At 38.9% G+C, this 8285-nt stretch overlaps 1 non-coding gene across 1 annotated transcript; it reads left to right on the top strand.

Annotated features, from left to right (window-relative positions):
• The first annotated feature begins 1446 nt into the window (after positions 1–1446).
• On the top strand, positions 1447–1572 carry LOC141552392 (U6atac minor spliceosomal RNA). The gene has a single exon (XR_012485186.1). It is a non-coding gene; the product is annotated as a U6atac minor spliceosomal RNA (small nuclear RNA).
• Positions 1573–8285: the final 6713 nt, after the last annotated feature.

Genomic DNA, 8285 nt, shown 5'->3' with positions numbered 1-8285 from the left:
ATAAGCATTAAACCTGTAATTTTATTGGTATAAAGAAGTCCGAGGCTAGGAACCCCTTCTCTTTAAAGCAACTAGATAATCCAGTGGCTAGAGCATTGGGCTGGCAGTTAGAAAACTGTGAGTGCAAATCTCACCTCAGAAATTTATGAGCTATGTGAACCTAGGCCAGTCACTTCATATATTATCCTTAATCCACTGAAGAAGGAAATGGCCAAGAAAACTCCATAGATAGTCTGGTCCATGGGATCAAGAAAAGTTGGACACAAGTGAAAAACACTTTCTCCTCAACTTGGAATTTTAAAGAGTTGCTTGATACCTAGAGAAGTGGAAATGATTATCCACCTAGCAAGCAAGCGTGTATGGGTAATGAAGACTTAATGAAGTGATGTGTGTAAAGATCTTTGCAAAACCATAAAATGCTATATTAAGATGAGCTTTTATTACAGGGCACTGTCCTGGATACCACAAATGATCCTAAAGAGTGTAAGGCATGGTCCTTGCCCACAAGAAACCTAAACTCCAATTTGGAAAATAAAATATAAAACAAATGCAAAATTAAAGACAATATAAATACCTTTTGAGCTAGAGATCCTGATGATAGAGACAGCCCAAAGAGATTAAAGGCAAAAATACACCATGTATATTGAAATAATTTAGCAGGACTAGTTGAAGTAGCAAAAAACTGAAAACAAAGTGGATGCCCATATTATAATCAAAGTCTGAATGGAAAATTACTGAACCTGGGGAGCTGACCCAGTGGTGTACCACAGTAGGACTTCTAAAGAACTAAAGATGCTGAGGGAATTTGAGGATGCTATGTTTGTTCTTCATTTGCTAGTGCTGGTGGTTTCTCCTAAAATGACTCTATGTATACATGCTACATTTGAGTACATAGTATGTTTCCCCTAGAATGTAAGATCCTTAAGGACAAGATTAGTTCATCCTTCATTTTCAAAGATCAATGATATCTTGGGGTGATATCTTGACCTGAGCACGAACTGGATTCAAGTGAGGAAGAGTTACCATGAGTCTTACTTTCTCTTCCAGAGTCAGCAAATTCCAGTGGCAGGACAAAAGTCAAAACGACTAGTGATGGTTCAGAATTTAGTGGATGACTTTAGCATCTTTGATATCTGTCCAAACTCTAAGCACCTGCTTCAGCTGCCTTTATGGCCATTAGAGCAAATTGTCCTCATCCACCCATTCTGCCAAGGGAAGTCTTCACCTGCTTGGGTTAGACGTCCCTCTGACCTCATCAGCAGGTGTAAGGTAAAGCCTGTAGGTTATCCTCAGTTTGGTTTAGTCCATCTGCTGAGACAGCTTTACTGGGGTGTGGCTGCTGTACATGCCAGTTTCTTGGAGCCATAGGTGAGAGTTGGATGCCAGGTGGGTACCAAAGGTGAGTAAACATCCCTGAGAAGGGTTTGGCAAGTCTTCACATCAGAAGTGCTAGTCCTCCTGAGAGAAGGTTAGCACTCCCTTGGATGAGGATGGAAAAGGTCCAATGATAAGATAAGACTTATATGGCTAAGCCTTTGCCACCAACTCTGTGGCATTTAATTATGAAAGAATCATGAAAGGCTTCACAGTAGAAGTACTAATTCTCCCTGAGGATCCCTGAAGATGCCAATTATGTGGGAGCAATAGGGAAGATGCTAGAGTAAAAGGGGGAGGACAAATAAAGGGAGGATGGACAAGAACATCAGGGATAAACAATCAGTTTCACAGTTTTGCCTTCTATAATTCAAGTTTTTTAAGAGCATCCTGTCTTTGGAACTTAGCCTCCCAAACTTGTGGCTCCTCTTCTGATCTATTGACTAAAAAAATGGTCATTGCTCACTGTCCTAAGGTTCCAGACAGGAAAAGCAGATCAGCTCAGTGTTAGTTTTATAACTGGATTTGCCCTACCTCAGGTCAAGCATCATTTTCTCCTTAGTGATTGTTTCTGGGAGGTGACATCAAGATGTTCCCATTGCCCCAGTCACAATTCTTACAACATTCAATTACCCGGGTTTATTAGACCCTTTTCAGCTACTTTATTGCTCTCTCCCCATCGTGACCCTCATCTTCAGCTCTCCTCCTCCTGCTTTCTCCAGGGTTATTGCTCGTCAGAGAAAAGGTCACTACTGACTCAAACTGAAAATAAGAGAGAGGCAGCAGAAGACCAAGTTCAGGCTCTAAAGCCCATTCCCATCAGTCACCTCACTTAAATGTAAATGAAGATGGATGAAAGGGGCTGCTATACTTGCTGTTCCTATAACCTCTTGCTTATTCCTCCTGCCAAGCTGCCTGTTTCTAAACCCAATTGTCAAAAAAAAAGCAATCAATCATTCAACAAATGTGCCTTGAACTCTGTCTTGGGACAGTATAGCATAGTGCATGGCTTACTTGACTTGGTGTGGGGCAAACATGGATTCAGATCCTGCCTTTGACATTTATTAACTATGCAACCCTATTTTTGTTGTTCTTCAGTCATTTTTCAGTCATGTCCAACTCTTCATGACCCTATTTGGGGTTTTCTTGGCAAAGACACTGGAGTGATTTGCCATTTTTTTCTTCAGTTCATCTTATAAATGAGGTAACTGAGGTCCCATAGTCCACAGTCACACAGCTAGTAAGTATCTGAAACTAGATTTGAACTCGAGTCTTCTTAACTCGGGCCCTGTGCTCTTGCTACTGTACCACCCAGCAGCAGGTGGTATCCTATACACCCATTTAAAATCTGAACCTTAGTTCCCTCATCTGTAAAACAGGAAAAATGATCAATAATCAAATGAAATGACATGTGTAAAGGCCTCTACAAAACTGTAAAATGCTGTGTGTGTACACACACGTACACACACACACACACACACACACACACACACACAGACTATTGTTATAGGGGACTGTCCAAACCCTGTTGTTGTTTGATTATTCTGTTTGTGTTCCCTTTAAGGTTTTCTTGGCAAAGATATTACAGTAGCTTGACATGTCCTGTTCCAGGTCATTTTATATATGAGGAAACTAATGGAAACAGAGCTAAATAGCTTCTCCAAGTTCACATAACTAGTAAGTATCTCTGGCTGGATTTGAATTTTGTTCTTCCTGACTCCAGACTTAGCATTTTATCCACTTTGCCACCTAGCTGTTCATCCTAGGCACCACGGATGGTCCTTTGTTAGGATTACTAGGTGAGAACTCAGGTTATCTGGACAGTGACAAGGTGAGAATTCAGGTTGTCTGGACAATTACAAGGTGAGAACTCAGGTTGACTTGACAGTTCTCTGGCTCAGACCTTTGGTTTGGGCCTTTAAAGGGAGTTTACACCTTAAGAATTCTAAGAGGAGTAAGCTCATTGGTTGGAGTACTTCTTCCCAGAAGCCCTTGCATTATCCCACGCCTGTTCTCTGGGAGGATAAAAGAGGACACCACTCCAGAGATAGAAGAAGTCTCTGCATTACATCAGGCTTGACGGGGCTCTCTGCAGGAAGGGAAGTCACTTCTCTGGACAAGAGTTAAGGGCAACTGCCTGGAGACAACGGTTCTCTACAGGAAGAAGAATCTGCCCGAGAGATTTGAGTTGACACAGCAGATCTCCTCCCAGACAGCGATCCGGCAGCTTCTGGAGATGACAGCTCGTTACAATATAAATAAATAAATATATATATATTATATAAGTCCTTCCCCACAAGAAACCTAAAGTTCAATTTAGAAAACAAGATATAAAGTACACATAAAATATAAAAGCAATATGAGTACCCTTTGGCCCAGAGAACCTGCTGAGGGACATATAACCCAAGAAGGTCAAAGACAGAAAAAAAGATAACAAAATATCCATAGCAGGATTTTTTGTAGTAAATGAAAAATTGAACACAGAAAGGGTGTTCATGGTTTGAGAGAATGGTTGAACAAACTTTTGTATATAAAGATAATGGAATATTATTGCACCATAAGAAAAATTAATATGAGGAAGCCAGAGAAAGATGGAAAGACTTGTGGGAAATGATGCAGAATGAAAAACCAGGAAAACAATTTCTAAAATAATTCAAATGAAAAGAAAATTAAAAAGAAGTGACTAATGAACACTATAATAATGCTGTAGGTTGGGTAAGTTTGATGATTCTTTTTGGCCCTGGAGAAGATTTGAAAAAATGCAGCCCTTTCATTTTCTTTAGAGATAGAGGAGATTGAGGGGGACAGATCGTCTTTGGATGAAAAATATTGCATTTTCTATCAATAGTGGTCATTCTGTTAGTCAATTTTGCTTAGGTATTTTTTCACAAAGGAAAGTTCACTATGATATGAGGTGCAGTGCCTAAACATGAATTATTTAAAACAAAAAGGTAGCAATAAAACTTAAAAGAAAAAGAAAACAATCTAAGATTTACTCTTATGTCAGAGACTCTCTTGACACAAGCAGCCAATCAACACTTGCCCCCATTACCACCACCACAATCAGGAGATTTTCTCCTTTTCTTGACTCATAGATCCCTTACCTAGAAAATATAATACCTCCTCATGATCCATCTTTTAGTTTTATTAAAGTGGCAAAAATGAGACAGGAATCCTTAAATGAGTTCTTGGAACTAAAACTACTTTATGATGAGGAATGCTCTTCCAAAAATGAAACTAGTCCTGGACATGCCCTTCTTGTATACTTCTTCAAAGATCCCAGAAGGCACCATCAGATTTCATTTCCCATACTTTATGCATATTGACTCATTTTATTCTCATAACAAGCATAGGAGATGGAAGCTATTATTATCCCCATTTTTCAGATGAGAATACTGAAGGCAGGGATTAAATGACTTGTCAAGAGTCATACAGCTAGTACATGACTCAGGTCTTGACTACAAGTTCTGATCTTCTCCACTCAAATAAGCATAGAATGAAAAAAAAATCGAGAAGGTTGAAGGAAATAACAAGGATTAGGAAAAACTTCATGGAGGAGGTGATATCTGAGCTAGAAAGGACTTAGAGGGGTGGGGATAAGAGGAGATTAGCTTAAGCTTGTCCAAATGCCAGAGGTGGAATATGAAGGGTCATATTTAAGGAAAAACTAGTTGTCTAGCTTGGCTGGAAAGTTGAATATAAAATGAGACACAATGAAGTAAGTCTGAAAAGATATATGAAGAGTATTAGGTGGCAGGCTAAAGAGTTTGAATTTTGTCTCTTGGCAACAGGGTACCACTGAAAGTTTTTGAGCAGGTTTCTGAGACTTAAGGATTGTAATTAGTAATTAGTTCCCCCCACCCCTCAGCAAGGGAGCCAATTAGGAGGTTCTTGCAGGTTACAACTTGCACTAGAGTTATGTGATGTGAATGGAGAGAAAGGGATAAATGTGAGAGATATCTAGAGATAAAAGCTGAACAGGATCTTAGGGATCATGAAGTCCATCTCCCACTCATTTTACTTAAAGGTGAGACCCACTCCTTCTTTACCTGGTCTTAGAATCCTGGCTTCCTTCAAAGCTCAGCTCAAACACTACTTCCTATATTAGATCTCCCCAAATGCCCCAAGGGCAAATGCCTACTCTGAAAATTGCTCTACATATACTACTTTTTGCAGATTTACATGTTGATTTCCACAATGGAATATAAACCCCCAATGACTAGGGCACTTCCATTTTTGTTTTTGTTTTCTCAGCACCAAGCAGAGTGCCTGGCACATGGTTGTTGGGTTATTTTCAGCCACGTCTTACTCTTTATGATCCCTTTCTGGGGTTTCCTTGGCAAAGATACTGGAACAGTTTGCCATTTCCTTCTCTAGTTCATATTACAAATGAGGAAACTGAGGCAAACAGGATTAAGTGACCTCCTATGGTCACACAACTAGTAAGTATCTGAGACCAGATTTGAAATCAGAAAAATGATTCTTTCTAACTCCAGGCCCAATCTATCCATCTAGTTACCATACTTGGCACATAGCAGGTATAAATAAATAATAGCAATAAATAAATAAATGTTATTTATAAAATAAATGCATGTTGATTGATTCATTGTCCAAGGTAGGGACATTTCCACAAAAAGGTTTTATAGCAGGGTAATAGAAGAAGGAATGAATGAAAAACATTTTTAAGCACTTACTGCGATGTGTCAGGTATAAGACAGGTAGCTGGCTCAGTGGATAGAGCACTGGGCTTAGTGTCTGGAAGACCTGAATTTAAATGTAACCTCAGATACTTATTAGCTATGTGATACTGGCAAATCAAAAATCTCTGTTTGCCTTAATCCAATGGAGAAGAAACTGGCAAAACTACTCCAATGTCTCTGCTAGGAAAACCCCCTGGACATTATTTGTGTCCTATAGTCCATGAGGTCAGAAAAAGTCGAATACAACTGAATGATTGAATAATAACAGGTTATGGCCAGGTACTGTGCTAAGGATTATATAAATACAAAAGTGAGACAGTGTCTGTTTTCCATTTGGGGGAGAAAACACATAAGGAAAGTGAGGACCAGAGAATGATCCTTTGGTCTAGGAAATCATGAGGATGAGTAAAACAGTTTATTGATGCTCTTTTTTACAGAAACAATGATAATATCGATTGGATTAATGTTCTCAAAGCAAGAAATAGAAACCTGTAAAGTGAAATGAGTGAGGGTAAGGGTAATAGAAAGAAAATGACTAGGGTAGATAGTTGGATGGGATGTGAAATCAGACCTGGCTTGAGACTAAATACCGACAGTTTGCACTCTCACTTAGTCCCAGGACAGGAATTCTAAAATTGCATAGATAAACTCTATATAATAATCTCTGCATGGTCTAGTGTTGGAGATAGGGAGTATATAAAAGCTGGACCAATGACAAGATAGTTGGGATGAGGTAGCTAGATGGGACATGAAGTATAGAAAGATAGACTGAGGACAAATTATGGAGGATCTTGGGCAGGGGAAGAAAGACAATAAAGAAAACCATTGCAATTCCTGTAGCTTTTGCTCCCACTCAAACAACTAATTGGGATTTTAAGAAGCAACCTCTGAGTTTGTGCAGAGAACAACCAAATGTGATGTCACCTGGGCCTCCTTGTTTCTGGCAAAGCAAGGCAGGGAGACTGTAGAAATGATTCTGCTTTGACCAAAGCCAGAAAAGTGTCTCCGAGTTAAGGGCTCTAAATTTGGGGAGTGCTAACTTTTTGAAAAATATTTTGATAACTATATTTCAAAATAATTGGGTTTTTAAAATAATCCTATGTAGTGTATTTTATGCATTTAAAAACATCATACTGAAAAGGAATCTATAAACTTTACCAGACTGCCAAAGGGGTCCAGGACCCCCCAAAAAACCATGAACACCTACTTTAAGACTAATCTTGTCTTGGATGTGTGGCTTGCCGCCAATGAATTTCTGTTTTCTCTCAAGTGTGAGTTTAAAATTTTTTTAATCTCTTTTCCTTGGCCCAGTTCCCTTCCTTACCCTCTACCTCACCTCAAAACTAAACTAACATCTGGTTGCTGCTGGCTGAGTACCAGACAAACTGAGAGCTCAGTTATCAGTCAAAAATATCTATTACATACATATCACAAACTTGTTTCTATATAATAGGACTTTATATTGAGAGCTAAGAGGGACCATATGGGCCATCTAGTCCAACTTTCTCATTTTAAAGATTAGGAAACTGAGACCCAGGGAGACTGAGTGATTTGCCTAGGTTCACAAGGTTATAAGTGCCAGGGCTAGGATTTGAACAAGTCCTGGATTTTGGACCCTAAGATCCTTCAGTTCCAAATTCAGCACTCTTTCTACTGCCCTAAGTTCATAACAACTGGCCATTATACAGGGTGGCTCTAAAGTCTTAGTGAAGCCTTAAACATCTTCAATCTTCAACTAAGATTTTTGGAACACCCTAATTGATGCTTTAAATTTTACATAGTATCTCACACAAATTACCCATGAGTTAGGTGCTACAGAATTATTATCCTTCTTTACAGATTAAGACACTGGGGTTATAGGTATTAAACAATTTTCCCATGGACATAAAATAATTGCATTTAGCACAGTGCCTGGCACATGGTAGGTTCTTAATAAATGTCCATTGACTGACTGATTAACTGTCAGAGGCAGAATTCAAGACCAGCTCTTTTCTCACTCCAAGTCCAAATTTCTTTCCCCTATTATTATCACTTCCAGAAGAACTGATTATTTTTATTAGCATATATCTTCCTTTATTTTTAAACTCTTTGGAATATTCTCAGCCAATTTATATAATAAGATTCTTCTGTATCTGAGATTGTGAGGCTGAAGATAATGAAAAAATATATAGTACATAAATTCTTCACACATACCCCAAACACACACACACA

The sequence above is a fragment of the Sminthopsis crassicaudata genome, chromosome 1, assembly GCF_048593235.1.
Source record: "Sminthopsis crassicaudata isolate SCR6 chromosome 1, ASM4859323v1, whole genome shotgun sequence".
Lineage (NCBI taxonomy): Eukaryota > Metazoa > Chordata > Mammalia > Dasyuromorphia > Dasyuridae > Sminthopsis > Sminthopsis crassicaudata.
The sequence above is the reverse complement of the archived record's forward strand: the minus strand, read 5'-3'. Positions and strand labels throughout refer to the sequence as shown.